We start from the raw sequence: 20,495 nt of genomic DNA, 5'->3' as shown, positions 1-20,495 counted from the left end.
CCCTCGGACCCTTCCTACAGTGTTTTGAGGGTGCGATGCATTTATAATTGACCGGTTGTGGCCTTCACGAGTCCCCATTTCATACTCTGTCACATCCACTTTACAGTGTCAAACTTATTAGTGCTGTGGCTTGTGCATCTCAAGTTTTCAGTTGTGATTTCTCAAAAATTGGATGAGTACCAACAAGCAAATAACGACAACAACGTACCACCCTACCACAAAAATACACTGCAATTTTGGGACCAGGTTTGATAGGATTCTTGCCAACTGATCTGAGTTAAATTTTGCTCATTGTGAGACCTTGTTGTTGGGGCTCGTTTCCTGTCTTTTCCCTTTTTTTTTTTTTTTTGCAGTGTCACAAAACTCTGTGAAGCTTAACATTAGAAATGGGTTAGGTCTTTACTGAACCACGCTTAGATGTTTTAAAGGCATTTTGGAGAACAGCTTCTTGTATCATTCACTCAAAAAATGTAGTGAACCAAGTAAAATGTAGTTAAAATTCAGATGACTAAGCTTATCTAGATTTTAATCTAACAAGTCTTTGTGGGTAATACCTTTTACCAACACATACTTTCTGAATTTGTATACATGTATACAGGTGAAAGAACTGTTTTCATAGCTGGAAGGGGAAAATATGACCTTTCTGAAATTCTGAAACTTCCCCCTGTTCTCTGAAAATAGAAAAAAATCCAATGAAAAATACTCTGAGAGATTTATTTTGCAGATTAGGCAGGGGTCTTTTAACATACAGTCAAGGGAAGCTCAAACTGCCTTCTGCATGGGTCCTCAGCAGTCCCTGCAGCAGACGATAAATGATCCCCATATTAGGTTTGAGGACTCTGCAGGACCCTGCAATCAGGATATGGGCTGCAAAATTATGAGGTTTTAAAACTTGTGAGCTCTGCCTGTTTGCCTCCTTGTTTCGGAGACTTAAAGGGTCAAAGACCTTTTCAAACTTCCTCTTGCTACCCTCGGTGTTACAAACATAATGTTTTTCTTACTGACAGCTGAAATTTTTAACTGAACTGCATGGCTTCACGCTGAGATTTTAGGGAACAAAGCAAATCTCCTGGGGGCCGCTGGTGCTTGGCCAAAGCGGTGGAAATTCAGGGTCCGGCCCATCCTTATCCAGGCACTGCCATGTGTGGCCCTTGGCTCTTCTCGAGATTTTGGACAGGCTTGGTTGTGGCCAGGCTGACACCCGAGCACCGTTGGCATGAGAGCCTGTGCTGCCTGCGCTGCCTGCACTGCCTGCATGCCGGCTGGGTCTCGCCGGGGTGGATGTGGAGCAGCGCTGCAGGCAGGGAGCACCGGCCCAGCGGTGCAGCAGCCCAGTTTGGCGTCCTGCTGTGTCCGTGGGGCTGGGCATGCCACAGGGGCTGGACTTGTGACATTTTAGGGTCTGCTGGCATCACCTGAGCAGCCCAGCTTGCCCCAGGAGTACCCTGTGGCTCTCTAGCCGTGCCGCCGCCAGAGCCACACGGGTGCCGTGGAGGTGAGCCGGCCAGCTCATCTCATAACTGCTGTCATTGCACCGTGGCGTTGGGAAATGAAGCGGTGCAGCGATAGAGATCAGAGGTGCTTGTGCTCCATGCCGCACACCGCGAGAGGTGGGTGAGGAGCGGTTACTCCGCTCTGCAGCGCTGGTTGCGATCACAAACACGTTCCCGCTACGGGCTGCAGTGGAAACGTGACTTTCTGACATTTCTCATGAGAAGCAAGACCTGCCCGTTCCAGCCCTCAGCACAGCTGGTAGACAGGCCAGGCCAGCACCGGGGCTGCGGCTCTTGCCTTCGCACCCGTGCTGTCTCCTGCCTCCTTCCAGACTCACCTGGGAGCGGATGGTCCTGACGTGGTCCTTCCCCACAACCCCTGGGAGACTTGCTCCCATCCAGCCCGCGCTGTGGTGAGAGTCTCCCAGTCTCCCCACTCACTGCTCTTCATTTGAATGACTAGGAGGGGTAAAAGCTTATTTACTGGAGCAGCCAGCTAAAACCTGGTCATCAGCCTGCTTAATGAGAGCCCCTAACCACCGATGATTTTGTTTAATCTCTGATTTTAACCATCTGTTCTTCCCAGACCACAGAAACCTTTTTCAACCCAAGTTTCAGAAAACCTAGCACATTACAGGGAAAAATTCCAGTTCTGACAAATCCACGCTTTCTAAAGTAATGTAGCCAAATTTTCCAAAATAGGGTAAATAAGAAATTCTCATTTGGCTCCACCTGGCCTGGTCTTACCAGAATAGAAAGTCCTGATTTTGCATGTTTCCCCCATTAAGAGCATGGCTGCTCTCAGGCTCCTCCAACCTCAGTTTGCTGCCGTGGCCAGCTGTGCCACCTACTGCCTCTGGACGATGGCATTCCAGCAGCTGATATCAGCGGCTGAGCTTCATTTTTAACCGTACCATCAACCATACCTTTTTCTTCAGCCTAAATGGGACATAGGAACAGGTGGAATTAGCTGGTGAGGTACATCCGATTGGTGGAGGTGCCGTAAAACATTACCATCGAAAGAGGAGAGAAAGAGTGAGGGAAGAGGAAAGGGATGTTTTGTTTGCAGTGAAACACCTCTTTGTTCACATGAACTTGGGCTGAAACGTGTCCATAAGCTCTTCATGACTGCAGAGACCTGCCCTTGGGGCTCTTTTCCAAGCTTTGCCATGGCCCATGAGAGCTCTGCTCCTGCGAGGACAAGGGCGTTGGGACCGTTGACCCCCGTAGCACCTGGAGGCACACCTGGAAGGGCTGGCAGAACCCCCTCATTGCTTTCACGAGCAAAAGGCGAGTTGGGTTGTTGGGCATGCCCACACATCTGCCCTGCTCTGCGCCCATGCAGACACGGGCGCTGGGGCAGGAGGCTGTGTGGTAGACAGAGAGGACAGGGTGAGGGTCTCTGTGAAAGGGCCATAAGGACCATGCAGTGCCTCTGCCTAAGTGATTTGGTGACTGCTGACCAACCCAGCCAGTGCCCAGGTGGGAAACCCCCATTGCCTACTAAGGAGAAGTGGCAGAGGGTGACTTTTTCTCAAAAAGTGAGACTTTTCCCCTTCCAGTCTTTGTCTTGAGTTTTGCTGGACACGTGTCCAGCAACTAGCACAGCAAGAGCTTTTGCTGTACTGCCATCGCCTGACAGTCATACATCAAAGCCAGCAAATATGAAATAAAAAATGGCCACTGAGGAAACAAAGCTTCCAGATCGTGCATAACTCCTCTTGTCTGGGCTGGCAGCAGCTTTGGATCCTTTGACCGCCATTTTTAAGGCATAGGAGAAAAAGATACGTTACAAAATCATAAGGAACTGGTGGCCCTTTCTTTGGGAAGGCTTAGCAAGGCTTTGGAGCCTGGAGAGGGATGGCCATTTTGCTGTGGGGGTGTTTTGCATTTCCTATGCTCATGTGCCCCGATTTGGCTGTATCACAACCCTTTGGAGAAATCTCATTTAGCGTATGCTCAGTAAGGGGGTCAGTAATAGTTTTGCATCTCCCATCTACGCTGGTGGCAGCTGGGATGTGGGTTCCCTTGGGTGCTCCATGGCCCTTTCCCAAGCCCTGAGCGGGAGAGCTGGGCTGCAGCAAGGCAGTGGGCATGGGAAGGGGTCTACCACAAAGATCCCAGAACTTGTGAGGAGCTGGGGCTGGAGCTGGGCAGCTGGGAAATTGCTTGGCTGAGGGAGCTGTGGTTGGGGTGGGAGCAGTGCCGGCGTGGTTTGGTGAGACCCACAGCTTCCTTGACAGATGTCTGTGAAGTTTCCAGCTCTGCTAATAAATCACATGGGTGTGATTATAATGACAAAGGAAATAATTACTTCATTGCATTTTCTTCTTAAGAAACTCATCTCATCGCACCCTAGTGCCTGTGAGCAGAGCAGTGAGGACTTTGCGCATCCAGAGCGTGGGAGTGAGTTCTGCCTGCCGAAGCACAGGTCATCTGTGCCGTTTGCGAGTGCAAGAGAGCTACAGCAGCCAGGACTCGAGTCCTGCAGGTTTAACGAGGTCATTTGGAAGTAAACATAGGGCAAAAACATGTGAGCCTGCTCCTGCCTGGTGCCTCGTTATGTGGCTAGTCCCAAATCACCCTCAAGTCAGCCAGCTGCCTGTGAAGAACTGCTGAGTGCCCAAAGTCAGCAGGTTTTGGCTATGGACACCGTTACTAAGCCCTTAGTGGGACAGCAGTTTCAGAGAGCCGATCTAAGCCTGGCCACTGTATAAGCAATGGCTTTATTTAGTACGTGTTTATCTCAGCCCGCCGTTAGAAGTTAAAATCGCTCCTTACTGATGGGAAACAAAACACAGCTTTGAAAAAATATATCCTGGTGATGGGCTTTGTTTTGCATTTCTTTGTGACAAAAGTGATTAAACTGCTAAATCACAGCTGCTTTTCTCATAAAAAAGACAAAGCATCTTTAGATCCCTACATCATTTCAAGAGTTGCAGAAAGCTCTAGGTAAATGGGAGTGATTTGATCTATCTTGGTTTTATCGCTGTATCTCCTACACCCACAGGCTCCTGAGCAGGGTGTATTTGCTGTCTCATGGCCTAATAGCTTCCTGTGCTACTCATAACTTAAACACTGAGAGAGAGATAAGGGATTGGGTTTGGTTTGTTTCCTTTAAGAAGAAATGAACATTAATAAATATCTCATTACCAGAAAGTGTCATAGTGAAAGTACAGAGCTTTCTCCTGTTCCACAGTTGGCTCTTTAATTTTCACCGTGGTTAAAGAGCAACATGAAAACCCTGAAAAATGATCCCAGTCACACTCAGCTGAGTTTTCAATAACTGCTGGATCAGATAGGGCTGAACACCTATCGTGGTAGATGATCAGATACGGGCAGCAAACTGCTGCAGCCTTTGCTCGGCACAAATTATTCCCCACTAATGTCCACTGAAAGGGTGAAAATTTGCCATCGCAGCACCCATAATCTCCAATATTTCACAAAGCTCCTGAGCCCTTGGGCACCAGGGTTGGTGATGACGAGCCTTGGTCCTGCTGTGAGCCACTTCCCATGATACCTCCTGTTGCAACCATTGCTTCATCTCCTCTTGCTCCAGAGAGAGCTGCTGCTGCTGGTCTCCTCAGCCAACCTCCTTTCAAGGAGAGGTGGATGTTGATGCCCCAAAAGCATGGGCTGGCTGTGGAGGTGACCGAAGGATCTGCTGCCCTGGAAGGCAACTGTGGTGTGTGTCAGTCTGATCTCTATTCTGGCCATCAGGCTTCGTTCGTGGTTGTCTCCAGGTGGGAGTGAAGATGCCTCTGCTGCAAAGGATGACTGAAAAGGGGACCAAGAAGGGCTGCCCAGAAATGAAGCTGAGGGAGGCAGAAAGAGAGAGGACTGCTAAGCTTGGGGAGAGAGGGAGCAGTGCAGAGGGTGGGAGAGAAACAGGGGGTCAGGACTGTCCCCAGGCTGGGGATATACGACCCCCAGCAATAAGAGTGTCTGCTGTCCTGGCTTCAGCCACATTTGGGATGTGAGTATCTCTGCATCTAGTCCCTTGAGGGGAGAATGGGAGTCATTGTCAAAATCACCCCATAGAACCTCAAAAGATGACATAAGCCAAAGAGGCAACACAGGCTGTCCTGGATAAACTCCAACAAATCCACTGCTGATTGGAAAAAGCCAGTGACAGAGAGATGCCAGAGAGCATGGGCATCCGCGCTCAGTTCCCCATCGGGGAAGGGTGATACCGAATCCAAGAAGCAGCTCCACGCTGGGCAGGGGTGATTTGATGCCTGGGTTTGGATGGCAAATGCTTTTGGGCAAAACATGTTCTCCAGCACCATGAGAACAGGAGAAGTGAATAAGCAGTGTGCTGCTCATGTTTGAAAGGTCCAGGTACCGGAGTCGAGAGATCTCAGGGGAACACCAGCTTCCTTTTAAAATATATATATAAAATACACAACCAGGAGTGGGGAGTGGAAAGGAAAGCTTGAAAAATGGGCAAGAGAACAAGAAAGGGTCAGAAAGCAGAGAAAGGTCCAACTCCTAAAACTGCTGGAAAGGAAAGATCTCATGACTTTTAGGCAAATCTCCTGACACAACTCCAAGTTTTAGAACATGTGGGGTTGGCAATACTGTGGATTATTTGTTACAAATGATTTACAAGACCCTTCAGAGGGAAATAAATTTCACAGGACAGTGCCTCCAGGGAAAATAATACGTATTTGGATGGGTGATTCATCATTCTGCATTAAGCCCATAAGCTCAGCTGACATCGAAGTATACCTGATAATCTCTTATCTAAATAATTTCCCCTTGAAATCCTCCATCTGTGCAGCTTTGTGCTGTTGATGTGAGGATAAACTGTTGGGTCAGAACTTCTGCTGGGGAAACTGATCTTGTAACAGCATGGTCAAAATGGAGAGCTGCTGAGTCCTCCCCAGAAGACCCCGCACCATGTTAGGTTACGTGGAAGGCACCAGTGGTGCCAGATAGCCCCAGAGAGGAGGTGGAGGGTAGTAGTAGAGGCCTGCTCTGCATCTTTTTGAAATCTGAGTCCCTTTAAAGCTTCTGGGGATGACCCACCTGGTCATCTCATGGCTCATAGTCAGTACCAGCTAAGAGCTTTTGGCAGAGCTTTGACCAACAGGGAGTTTTCCCCATGCTTCAAGAGACAGTTCTTGTCTTCATCCTGAGACATTTCACCAGATTTCTCCAAATCTTTTCTTTGCCACTGTCAGTCTGGGTCATCTTTGCTAGCCATCCTGGGATGATGTCAGGCCCAAATTCTGAGCTTCCAAATCACCTTCCATTGGTCATGATGAAAACACCAAACAAACCCCAGCCCCCAGTAGTCTCCCCCAAAATCCTTTTTTTGCCTTCCTCCCAGTATCCTCTTTTTTTCTGCTGTTGTAGACACAGGGGTTTCTCCATCATGGGGCTCCAGGAGCTGTTTTTTTGTGGGGGATGCTGGTCGTGTAGGTCATCATTATTGCCTGCTGTGTGTTGGGGCAGGACAGCTATGATGGGACTAGAGCTTGGAAAGACTGTCATGAGTTTGGACATGGACCCTTCAGGGATCCTACAGCCCCATAGCACCCTCCCATCATGTGTCTTTACAGCCGTGCTGCAAGCCAGAGACCCTCACAGTGGGATGTTAAAGATGCGTCTTTTCTTCTGGCCAACTGCCGCTGTGGTCTGCGCACGGCCGGCTGGCACCTGGCTTGGCAGGGTGATGTGATGCTTGTGTTACTGAATTCAAGAAATTAGTCACTAATTATAGCAGCCACCCACAGTGTCCCCAATAATGTAGTATCTGAGAAGGTCATGAACCCCGTGAATCACCTATGAATCCACATGTAACTCCGGTAAAATAACAGGAAATATAGGCATAATGAGACGTCACCCCATCACTGATTATGCCGATAGTAAATACCGTGCTTGTTCCTTTGCCATGGAAACAGGTTTGGATGGGACCCAAAAAGGTAAATGCTCTGCAGCTACCTCTCTCTTGAATGCAGGCTGTGGGTTTGCCTCCTTGCCTGGCTTGCAGGGTTAGCTGGAGCCCCGCACCAGCAGCCCCACCGCTCACAGCCTGCTGGACCTCCACTGGCCCTGAGCAGCAGAGAGGATGTCTTCAGAAAACTCCCATCCAGCCCCAGTGACACCCCCCATAGTCATGGCCAGCCCGGAGAGGTGGAGGCGTGTGGCCGGGCTCTGCGTCCTGGCGAATCCACCATCCTTCTGGCTTGCCACGCCAGGTGGGCATGGACCCATCCTCCCTGGACAGGCTCTGGGATGGAGAGGCAGGGAGCATCCTCCCGCAGGGGGGTGGCCAGGACCCCTTCCCAGCGCGGCTCGCTGCTGCTGACACAGTTTCTGTGCCGGTGTAGCGTGCGGCAGCAGGGCACGGCTGCCGGTAAGCAGCGTAACTACAGCCTCTCAGATGTGGTTATTTTGTTTTTCTCCCATCTTCTCCACAGGGGAAAGCTGCGAGCAGAGCTCACTGCTGGTAGTTTTGATGCTTCAGGAGAAGGGGCTCGCAGCCCGGGGCACACATCAAAGACTGGCAGCAGGGACAGGTCTTCCTCTTCCACCAGGCAGCCGTCCCGCAGGTGGTGGGCACAAAAGCTGTGTCTGACCCCGCTTTGGGCAGGCTCCTCTGCCCATCAGCATCCGTGATGCTCCCTCTGTGCTACCTCGTGAACCCCACCGCCTGCACCCATGAAACTGCTCGGCTCCCTGGCTCCTCTCCATCCCTGCTGGGAGCCCCTCGCCCTCTCCCAGCTACTCTCCACCTCCTCTTCATCATCCTCCTGGTACCCCACAAGCCGCTGCCCCCCTCACTTTTCCCTCTCCAACTGCCCAAACCCCACCTCGATTCCCCCCATCCTCTTGCCCCTCGCTCAACCTGTGTGGCTGCATGAGCATCTCTCCGTTAGCACGAAATTCAGCAAACCCAGGGCGTTTTGGAAGGGCTGAAGGGATCTGTGAATTTGCTTTGAATATAGCAACATGTTTTGGCTAAAGGGAACAGTAGAACATTTTGAAAATGTCAAAATATTTTGTTTAGGCATTTTTAAAACAAAATGTTTCACTTGGTAGTTGACAAAAAAAAGAAAAAAGAAAAAAGAGAAAAATTGGTTCAAAATCTCCAAAACAAAACTTTCCCACTTTTGTTTTGAGATAGCACCTGCCTGTGAGAATTTGAACTACAAAGGCACAAAAGCCATTTTCAATAATAAATATTGTCCAGGCACCCATGGGAGTTTCTTTAGTGGAAGTCAAAATGTTTCAAAGGGAGTCAAAACATTTTCTGATTTTATTTTTTGCCCTGTTTCACTTGGAGGGCGGGAAGGAAATCTGTCCTTGCTGGGTCTGGATCAAGGACTCCTGTTCATTTTTATGTTGGCCGCTAAGTAGAAATATTTATGACAACACATGTGGCTTGCTAGGGAGCTCAAATCTACTTCTCGCATTAGAGAGGGAATTAATGCTGGGGTCAGGTCCTCCGTGGTGACCCTCTCTCTCTCTGCTGCTCTGCTTTGGCTTCTCAGCCCGTAGGACGAAGGGGCCAGAGAAATATCTCTTTTCTCATGTCTAAGTTTGCTCCAGCCCATGCTCTGCCCTGGAGATCCTGTAGCTTTTTCTCAAGTGAGGCTGCAATTTCTTTGTGTTTTTCAGAACCTTTCTTATTTCCTAATGTATCTGGGTGTCTGGTCCTTGTCCTCTCATCGCCGCTGGTTCTCGTCGAACACCACCAGTGGGACAGGGGCCCGAGGCCATGGTCCATCTCCTCCGACCCAGCGCTGGGTGCATTGAACACCTTCTGAAAAGCCTTCAGATGACACACATCCCATTTTTTGCCTTGTTTTCTAAGGAAACAATGTGCTGCAGCCGTGCCAGCTGCCTGTTTGTCTTTCTGCCATCTGTCTGTCAGTTCCCCACAGAGCTTTTAGAGATGATGACTAATTTCAAGTAAACTTGAAGGTGGGAAGCTCCTACAAGTACAGTGACAACTGTGAGTGGGGCTGGGGGGACCAAGAAGGAATGGGCGATCTCATGGTGGCACCTCCAAGGCTCAGGTGGCTCTTCTGGTCCTGCCCACCATGAGCTGTCAGATGAAATGTGCAGGTGAAACAAAACTATTCAAAGACAAACATTTTTTTGGTTAAACAAACGCCCCAGGTTCACTACAAAGAAACCGCAGAGAAGAGCCCTAGGTAAGCAAACTGGGCTGATGTTTTCATGCTGTCTTCACACCGGAAGGGTCAGGGCTGTGTTTCTGTCCATAGTAACGTTTTGCTATTTCAGTGCATGGTGGAAGGGTGGAAATCAGCAGCTGCAGGGTGTCCCTGGCCAAACCCCAGCCCTGGAGCTGGGTGGGTGCGCGGCTGCGGTGGCTCAACTTTCTTTTGGAGTGACAACCCAACCCTTCCAGCAAAACCCACAGCCCCCATTGCACGTCACCCATGCGAGGTGGTTGGAAAGACACCTTCGCGTTGGAGTGAGCAATGTCTGGCACATTTTTGCTGTTAGAATTACAAACATTTCGATCAACATTTAATAGTCACCAGATTATAGATACCCACAGATTTTTATCTGCTGTCTCTTGTGGTGTTTAGGGGTTTTGCAGATCACTGCCTGATGTATTACAGCTTGCCCTTGGACCACAGTGATGTGGGTGTAGTTTTGAGTGTGAACTCCTAGGCAGACAGCCCCATCTTTCCTATCTGCCTATATACTTGGTCCTTTGAATTCTTGCGTTGTCAGGATTGTCCAGCAAGTCTTCATGATATCCAGTGTTTTTCTTACAGCTGCAGCTCCTGAAGCTGCATTTGTACCAGAAATTAATATACAGTTGGAAAAAAAATATTCCAGCAGAGTTTGGTGAATGTTTTTGCAGAAAACTCTCAGATGGTGAAATTTTAAGTTTGTCAGAAATTCAGCTGTTTTGTGAACCAGAACGGTTCACTGAAGCATCGGATCTGACATGCACCACAAAGATTTAGTTTTTATTCTGCATCACCTTTGTGTCCTGAAAAGCACAAAGTGATGTGGTTGTAGTTTAAAGGCTTGGAAACCAGAAGATGACCAGAGGAAACCCAAAGGATCCATAAATGTGAGAAATGTTAATGTATATACCTCTAAGCAGCAATCAGAGGTAGACCATATGAAGTTTGCCATCATCTTTGATTAATAGGGACAATTAATTGGCACGGTGATATCCAAACAGACTGATGTGCTGTGGTTTGAAAGAAATCTTTTAATTTCTTGTCCTGACCTGTATCACCTAGGCTTTAGTACTCTGGTTTAGAGGGACACCAGTGCTGAGCTGAATGGTACCAAGATTTTCCCTGTCACAGGGGAAGCTTTTGGAGTGAGGGAATGATGTCTGTGATGGCTGGGAGAGAGGGACTCGCTGGGACAGGCACAGGACTTCTCTGCCTGCTCCACATCAGCCACATTTATTCCTGCTGGTCCTGTCCAGCACCTCGAACCCTCTCTGCAGGCTGGTCCTGACCCTGGTGAGCTTCCCTCAAGAGGAGCTGGGCCAACTCTTCAAGTTCAGCCCCAACTTTAGCCTCATCATCCCCAAAAAGCTTGTTCACACCCTTAACCCTACACCCACAGAGTGCCCGGATTTGGGGATTTTCACACTGCCACTTTTCATGTTGGGCCAAGCAGAGGACAAGGCAAAGTGTTCAGAAAACACTATCTCAGTGCAGCGAGGAGGAGGAGGTGGCCAGGACACTTGTCAATGTGTGCATAATAACAGGAAGAAAAGTGGAAACGCAGCCCTTGCACTGGGGTGGAGGACTGGATACGGCGATGAGAGTAGAGCCTCCCTCGGTTTTGAAGTTGCCTGAGGAGTGCTGCTGTCTTCATGCCAAAGGTAAAGGGAGAAAATGCACAGAGGAAATTTGGCCCAGAGGTGTTGTCTTCAATTCATGTTTGAGCTCGCATAATCTGTGGTTGCAGGAAATCAGTAGTTGTGCCCAAAGCCTCCATCTGTACTGTCACGTCCCGTGCTGCAAAGCTGGTGTGGAGGTTCAGGTGGGTTTTCCCATGTGAGAACAGCCTTACAAGTAACTGAGAGGGCCTCAGCATCTCTGCAGGAATTGAGGAAAACCAGCTCAATGACAAGAAAAAAAAAATGGGTGGAAGAGGTTTTGGGATACAAGGTCAGTTCTGGCTTTTGTACTCAGTGTAAAACCAAGGTGGATGGGCTTGGAGGTCTTAGCATGACCCTGTCTCTCTATGGCGTTGAAAAGTAAAATACAACTCAGCAGTGGGAATTCAAGGGTCTTTGCCAATTTAGTGCCATGGCAAAAATATTAGGAGATTAATTCCAAAGTCTGGAAACGTTTAATTGGAGAGAAAAAGAATAAGAAGTAAAACCAAGTGTTTGTAAAGCAAAATTTGACATATCTAACCAGAATGTCCCCAAGTTCCTGTGTTGGGAGGGGGCTCTGAACATTCCCCCTGCCGTCAGGACCAGGCATTTCTTCTCTGAGGAGAAGCAGCTCTGCTGGTCATCCACCATGGGCAGGATCTGCTTTTGGCAAAAGTCAGGGAGAAGAGCGGGGAAGGCAGAAGGGGCACCACCAGCTTCCCAGCTGCCCCCTCCGTCCTGCAGCCCCAGCAGCTCCGGCTGGGCTCTGCCAGGAGACCCGTCCTGGCTGGAGACTTCCCAGTGCAGAGTTAACTGGGGCTGGTCAGAGGGGTGCTGAAGCTGGTAGATGCCTAGTGAGAAAGCAGGGGGTGGCAAAAATCATATTTGCAAATGTGGCACTTTTATTATTTGCCGGGATCAGGAAAGGGAGAGGAGTAAAGGGTCCAATCCACTCGGGAGGTGATCCTTCAGGGTCTGAGCGGGAGGGAAGGAGCTAACGAAGGAGCACAGCAGAGCTCGTGCCCTGCCTCCGTGCAGAGGGCAGCACTGGGGGGTTCTGCCCTTGGCCCAGCTCTCCAGGAGGTCCTGGGTCATCTCCATTAACAAATACAACAAACATCAGCGCTGGATGCGCAGGCAGAGAGGAGTCTTTGGAGGTTGGACTAGAAGACCTTCAGCAATCCCTTCTAACCCAAATTATCCTCTCAGCTGATGAGATGGGGCTCAGTCAGCTGTTGGGCAATCAGACTCCCCAAGACTGTATCTCCGCAAGCCTTGCTGGCAGCTTTCCCCACTCACCCTCCTGAGCACAGCAAGAGGCTTCACAGGCGGGTAGGGTTTGGGCTGTGCTTCTCTTTGAAGCTGCCAGTGAACCAAGCAAAACTACTCATGTTGGAAGGTCTCCTTATTTCAGGAGAAATAAGCCCAAACCTTTGATTTTCACTTGGAGCCCTAGCTCATCTGCTCCTCCGGCTCAGCAGAGCTCTCTCTTTTGGGATATGCCAGGTCACAGCACTGCTCCCATCACAGTCAGATACCTCTCATGGAGCACATCTTCCCAGCTGTCATCGGTGCCAAATCCAACTTTCCTCTGTCCTGAATTTTCAGAGAAAGGCTGTTTTTTCAGCTTGAAATCTCAAGCCAAAATTGTTTATGGTTTTGACAGTTTTCTTTCAGATTTCATCCAGAAGTTGGCCCGTTTGTACCCAATCAGTCAACATGTAGGGGCCATGGCTTCCCCAAAGCATCACCATGCCCCAGAGCTCAGCTGGTTTTTATTTACACTGCTCCACTTCAGAGCGCGCTGTCTTCTTTCTGCCCAAAAGGAGCAACAAGGAAACTCATGGAGTTCAAGTGATGAGAGAGCGTGCCTGCAAGGGTGCACTGGGGTTAAGTATGACATACATAGGATAGCAGGTCATATATATGTGTGTATAGATAAATATATGAACAGACAGACATATATATGTGTATATATTGACATTGCCTATGTCATTTGCGCTGTCACCCGTTCCTGTAACAGCTCCGGAGTTAATGTCACAAAGGATTTGTCTGGGTACCACTAGAGGCCAGTGTGCACCTTGAGTAACGAGGCCGATGCACTAATTAATAACCGCCTGTCGGGAGGACAGCGTTTCTTGCGGGATGAGGTCTTGTTGTAGAGGGATGCTGGCCAGGTCAGGGGAGGCGGCTGCCTGGCGGGATGGGTAAACCATTCCAGGTACGGGCTCTGCGTAATCCCGGCAACTTCTTGCAAAATCCTGCTGTGATGGTTGAGCATGGTCCTGCCCGGGACCTGCTGCGTGTCCAGGGTGTAACGCAGCCGTAGCGTCCTGGTCAGCCAGGCAGTCGCATCCACTGGGAGCCAGCCCTGTCCTCGCCGCTCTTCAGGGTCCAGTGGGACACTGTGGTGGCAGAGCAGGTCCCACAGCTTCCCCTCCCCGGACACCAGGCTGGTGCAGCAGCAGAGCTCTAGGTTGGAGATGGGCAAATAACCCAGACAGATGCCTGTCTGCTTCCCTGGCTGAGCTGCAAATGGCGAGTTTTGGATGGCCTGAAAAGTAAAATCAATTTCTGAGAAAAAATAGAAGACCATTGCAACGCTTCGTTTAACTAAAGATGGAGTGTTTCATGTTGTTTTGCAGAAGTTTTCACCTCAACATTGACAGTAGCAGCAGCAAATTGAGATGCCTTTCTCCAAACAAGATCATTTCAACACGATAACAGCAGAACCTTTGTTTAGTGAATGTCGAAATGAAGCATGCAGTCTTTTAAAATCTGTTCTGAAACTGGTACATTTTAGCTCAAATTATTTGCCAGTCCCAGATCCATCGGGGGTACCTCTTTAGCAACGGGGAGATGAGGGGAGAGATGGGAGTCGAGCTGGGGAGGGTGGCACTGGGGTGGGAAGCAGGGCTGGAAGGGCAGTGAGGAGGGACTGCTGTGCTGTGTGAGCTCCTCGATAATGCAGCTGTATTTTGGGAACTCTTCATTTACAGTAGATGTTTTTTAAAACCTTGTTTATTGCTTGGCTGCTTTTATCTTTGGGAAACTGAGAATGAGACCAGAGTGTTGCTGCTGTGTGTAACAGCTTCTCTCCTTTGGCCGGTCTGGGGGAAACAGGTTCAGGACTATGACTCCATGTCCTGTTAGAAGCCCAAAACCAAATACTCAGTCCTAAGTCCTTTTTTTTCCTGTGGAGCAAAAATAAAGAAAAGAAACAAAAGCAAGGTGATATTTTTCCCAGGTTCCTTCCAAAATCTTTTCTTTTTGCCTCATAGGTATGTACGTGCATTCCTGGAAGAGCTGAGATTTACCTTGACATGACCTGAAATAGGTTAAGGTCCCAGGAATGACCCAGGGTCAGTTTTGGTGGTCACAGCCAAACACCAAAAAAGCAAGAATAGGGCAAGTGTACACGATATCCCATATCGACCTTCCATCTGTTGTCAGATCAGGGGATTCTCCCACTTGCTTAAAAATGAGCATTTTCACTTGCCTCATGCTCCAGAGCAGCTACTGGCAGAGAAGCCCAGGAACAGGATACAGCCCAGCGCCAGCGCACCTCGGTCAGGATCTCCCCGAGTGAGCCAGAGATGTGGCAGGCTCCAAGCTGTTGGAGCTTTGAGTTTTGTTGAAGTCTGATTTTGGTTGGAACAGGACAACCCCCCTGCCAGGCTGGGGGTCGCTGCTGCCTGCAGCTTTGCTGTTCAGAGACCTCGTGGGAGTAGACAGTTTGTTTGACCCGGTACACTTCAGTTGGGAAATGTCAAGCTAAATGATCTGCCATTTCTGGGCGACTTTGCCCCCCGTGGCTCCGCTCCAGCGTGACAAGAGGAGGGTCGAGGAGAGAGGAAAGCCACTGCCCTTTGCTCTGGGCAGCTCGCAGTGCGCAGCACGGCCATCCTGGCATCCCTGTGTCTGGGATGCAGCATCCTCCCATTGCTTTCTGGCGCTGGGCGCAGAGCTGCCCTGCTGGGATGGCTGCATCTCTCAGGGAAGCTTTGCTGGGCACCGCGCAGGACTCCTTGTGCCAACCAGCACAGCTTTGGTGGAGATCCACTTGGTCCCAGGGAGATCTGCAGATCTGTTGTTCTGGTGTACACCATCTGAGGACAACACTCTGGCAGCACAGTCTGCTGGACTGGCCTTGCCACCCTACTCTTCTCCTGGTGCACGAAGGGCTGTTGTCTGTGTCTGGCAGTAGGATAGAAGCCTGAGGAGCATGTGGAGGATGCTTGTCCCACCTTACTCAAGGTCCGTCCTCTTGCAGGACCTGTGATGGTGATGCTTCTGTGAGCAAGGAGCTCCTGAGCGTCACTGTGTTACATGGATGGAGCACAAAGTTGCATTATCATTGGAGAACCAGCATGGCAATTGCCTCTTCTTCCTCCTCCAGAGACCTGCCAGGGAAAGATGCCCCATGGCACCATGTGGGATTTGCAGACCCCCCACACTCCCAGTGAGCCCTCCAGCCTGGGACCACTGAAACCCAATGGAGCTGTAACCCCATATTGCTTTTTACAGAAAATCCCCATGAGCAAAAGCCTCCCGGGGGAGGACTCAGGGTCACTGTGTCAGGGCCAGAACAAGCCGGGAGCAGCCCTGAGAAGAAACAACATTATTAGACCCACCTGGCTTTCCCCCCAAATCCCAAAGCACAGCTCGTTGCTGAGAACGGTCTGATGGGGGGTGCTGGGGGCTGCACCCCGGAGCCACGTGTGCCTCAGCGGTGTTACACGGGCAGCGCTGCTCCGGTCGCCTACCCACATCCAGGGCTGTGCCAGCGCTGCAGGCAGGAGCTGGGCCCGGCTGGGTGTCTCAGAGGAGCACAGCCACGCAGGCGTTAACCGCGATCCTCTCTCCACGCACAGCTCTCCTGCCAGCCTGTTGAAATCCACTAACAGAATTAGCACTGGAAATTTGTGCACTGTACTATGTTAAAAAAAAAAGGCATGAAATATATTTAATCTCTCATTTCAGAATTGCATTTGACATCTAAGTTAAATAAAATGTTCCTGAGGTCATTAAAAATCAGAAATAGTACAAGATTTGGGTTTACCATAGTTTCAGAATGAATCAGGTTTCTGAACTTGTTTTAATCTCTGTATAATTGCTTTTCTGTATACGGTAACCTTTAGAAAATGAGTTTAATAATTAGTCATCTCAGACTAGTTAAAGACAACATCCTGCCCTCAGTTCAGTTTTATTTTCAGCAAAAACCTATGCCAAAGTCTTCGCTATAGCTGGAAACACAGATTCAGGCTACATGTTCGGCAGGTGAAACAGCTTGCGTTAAGCCTCCTAAGAGCTTTAAAGTTTAGCAACGCTCATCCTGATGGCTTTTCACTCTCCCTCTGCAAGAAGAACTGGAGGGGAAGTGGAAAACATCAAGAAGCAGTGCCAGCCACGGTCAGTCCCTCGTTCTGCCCCTCCAGTGCAAGAGCCCCAGACCAATGCAAGGAGAGGGTTTAACGGGACAGTGAAACAAGGGACCTTGTGCCTGGCCCCCCTCTTTTCCCAGGACTACAGGTCTGGGCAGAGTTCAGGCACAGTTTCCAACTCCTTTGGGCCCATGGCCAGTGTCTGCTTTGCTAGCATGATCCCCACAGCTGGGGAATGCTCACGGTCCTGGTCACACCACCATCTCCCTGCTCCCTCAGCACCTTGCTCATCTATATTAAAATCTCATCTGCTTTCTCTCTCCCCAGCACATTTCATGCCATCATGCCAGTTTGGATGTCTCCTGTGTTTATTAGTTTCCCAGCGCCCATGCGTTATCCTTTCTGGCAGGTCCACATCCTCCAGCTCAGCAGCTCAGCAGTGTTGGTGGCCCCTTGGTCCCTCGCCACTCCTGCAGCATGGGGTCCCTGCAGAGTTTGGTACCTGCTTCCTGGCTTCTTGCAGGGTTTGGGAGACCATCCCACACCTCCAGGACTGCATTGAAGAAAGAGGCAAATCCCAGCCTGTGCTGATGGCGTGTGCTGTGCACGGGTGCTGCAGGGACGGGGCACCCCATGTCCCCAGCTGCTCCATCCTGCAGGGCTGCCCTTGCCCTTGGGAGACAGACTTGCTTCCCAACACTGCCATCAGCTATCCAGCTCCTCTTCTCTTTTGACTTCTGGCAGTCCAGCGCAAATCTGAATGGCAGGTTTTCATCATGGTTGCAGAAGGCAAAGAAGGAGGAATGTCCTCCTCCAGATCCCATGTCTTCATCCCACTGCAAAAGGTATTGCAAATACATTCCTCTATATTGTCTTGTGCTTTATTTACTTTAAATTTCTAAAGGGATGGACCTGCCACCATGTCCCTGGAGGGATTATTACACTATCTGATAGATCTCACTCTGGGAAATGCTTTCTGTTGCTCACCTTACATTTTCCCTTTCTTAATTTCATCTCATTATTCTCAGCTCTAACCCCTTGGCTGATAGCCATCCCTCTCCTTCCTGCTGACAGAGCGTCTGGTTGGATTTGCAGGAACTCTTGGCATTCATTGACCAGGTTATTCCCACTGAAGCCAATGGTTTCCATGGTGCACAGGCTAACAGCAAGTGCTTGGAGAGACCTTCTTGGCCTGAGGGACTGTGCTGCCATCCTGTTCACCTGGTGACTCCAGAAATGGGTTAACCCCACCCTGGGGACTCCAGGTTACTGATCCAGTTCCCAGCCCTGAAGTGCCACAGTGGAAAAGCTCACATCAGGGGTGGGATGAATCTGTAATCCTACAAATGTGCTAATCTATGGATCAGGAGCACTCAGTGCTTAAATGTCTCTTGCAGACGGCTGAGAGTGTGTTTTGCTAAAGCAAACTGCAATTACATTTAGTATCTTCAATTTAGCTTGACATGTTGCCTCTAGAAAGAAGAGATGTCTTGTATTAAGGGCTCTGCAGCACAGACGGTATCTTTGACCCTCTCGTGTCTCTTCTTGCAGCCCCCCCAAACCCTCTCCCAGGCTGCACGACCAGGCGAGCAGAGATGATGGCAGCAGGCGGTCCTGGCCAGCAGGAAGGAGCTGCTAATGCACAACTATCTCTGTCACAGCAAGGAGCATTGTACGGCACTGACCGAGGAAATGAAACCAGAGCAACCAGAGAGGTCAGAGCAAATCCAGGAGAAAAGGCCAGTAGGAACCAGCTACTTTGCTACAGGAACCAGAGGAAGCGGCTCACCAGAGCACAGTGATGGATAAAGCAGCACCAGCACCTAACAGCTCTGCACCGGTCAGCACATCTGGGGCTGTGGAACAAGGGAGTTTTCACCAAGCTGAGAGCACACCTAGCATTAATGGAGGTGGATTTCTTTTCACTGTCTTCATGGACTAAATGTATAATTAGCATATCCTCTGTATTGTCCATGTGCCATGCAAAGGTGAAGATCTCATCCCTCTAGATCTTCTTAGGGAAGTGCAACAGACTGGAGACAAGGTGATCAACTAGATCCACCTTTGGCTGCTTTCTCCAGGAAGTTATTTTTGGCCCAGTAATGTTAGATGACCTGATGACTCCTTGTAAATGCAGCAGTCAGGTCCCCTGCCCAGTCCCACACACTGACACTCATGGTGGCCTTTTTTTCAACCACTTTCCCCTCTCCCTTTCTTGTTACAGGTCTCTAACTTTTACAATATATGAGGTCATGAAGTTTCTCATTAGCCCGCTGTTAAACTGGAGTTTGGGAACAGCCATGCCATAAGTAAAGATCTGCTTGGGCTTAGGTAGAGGAGCAGACTCCCTAATGGGTCAGCCAATAGTCTCCTCATACAACCTCATTGTGTCAATCCAGGTTACTTGCACGAGTATTTCTGTTGCCAAAGTTTTCTATGATATGCTTTCAAACCACTCACATCTTAGGTCATTTCTTGACCTACCTATGGTGCTCTTACACCTCCTACCCCATGATCCTCTTACACTGTGTCCACCACATGTGGGATGCAGGTGTGCAGCAGATCCTGTACCAACCATTAAAACATTCTCACCAGAAGCCAAAGGGAAAACAGAGGGATGTGAATAAAGTGTCTTAAGGCACATATCTAAGGTGCCTCAGGATGTCAAGAAGGGTATGGTTCTCCCATAGGTCCCATTGCATCCATGAGGAAGTCTCAGCTACCCCATGTCATTTCCATGATGCAACACATCTATGTTTAGACACCCTGTCTCTCCCTAGATTTCTGGAGCCCCAGGACTCATCAGGAGCTGTAGTGCTGTGTCTTTGTATAGACCTCAAAGATAGAGCAACTCTGAGTTTTTATAGAAAACTTAAGCAACAAGAATGCTGATACCTGGAAAGGCTGATGGCTGGCGGCAGGAGTTTTCTGGACTGCTTGGTGTGAGGCATGTTTTCAAGTCCACACTGGATGATGAACATGAGGAAGAACAAATCACCCACAGGAAAAGAGGCAAGCACAGCGCTTGGTGAGCATCTCCACAGCAGGGTGGCATCAGAGTGTGGCTGGCTCCATCTCACACAACTCCTGCTTTCCTGGAGAACTTTGTGCAAGGGGAGACAACTGGAGTGACAGCTGTCCAACAGCAGGCATGGGCTGGGGTTTCCCACAGCTTAGGGATGAAAGCACTTGCCTCTTGGTGCACAGGGAAGCTGAGCTCACACATGGGCTTGGGTACTTGCTAGTGCAAGAGCCCTGAGATTGTGGTGTGTCTATCTAGGTTTGAAGGCTGCACATTTCAAACCTGCTCCTCTTCTTAAGACCCAGTGGCTCAGCTACCACTTGGAAGCACCATGTCTCACTGAGGTTGGCAGAGATCCTGCTGGCAAAGCAGCCCTCCATCTCATCCCCAGTCTTTTCTATCGCTCTGCTCAGCAAGGCTCAAAGGCGCTTAGATGTGGAGGGTCCATGTGTCCTGGCGGTGACCAGGGCTGCAGCAAAGCAACCTGGTGGGAAAATTAATGTGGGTTTGGATGGCTGGTGTGGCTGGTGGGAAAGGATGCATGGGAGAAGGAGGAATGCCACTGTCCTTGGGCTGTCGTCACTCTGTCATAATGGGCTGATATGTTTAAATATATGCCGGCAGGTTCCAAAGCTGTGGCTGGGATACGCCCAGAGGAATTCACCAAAGTCAGCGACTAAATAAGGAAACACTGGACTTGGAAAGCTGATCCATAGTGTGTGCATGTGTAAGCAACATCAGCAGAAGAAAGTCCC

This window comes from Grus americana, chromosome 17 (assembly GCF_028858705.1).
Source record: "Grus americana isolate bGruAme1 chromosome 17, bGruAme1.mat, whole genome shotgun sequence".
NCBI lineage: Eukaryota > Metazoa > Chordata > Aves > Gruiformes > Gruidae > Grus > Grus americana.
Note: the sequence above shows the minus strand (reverse complement) of the source record.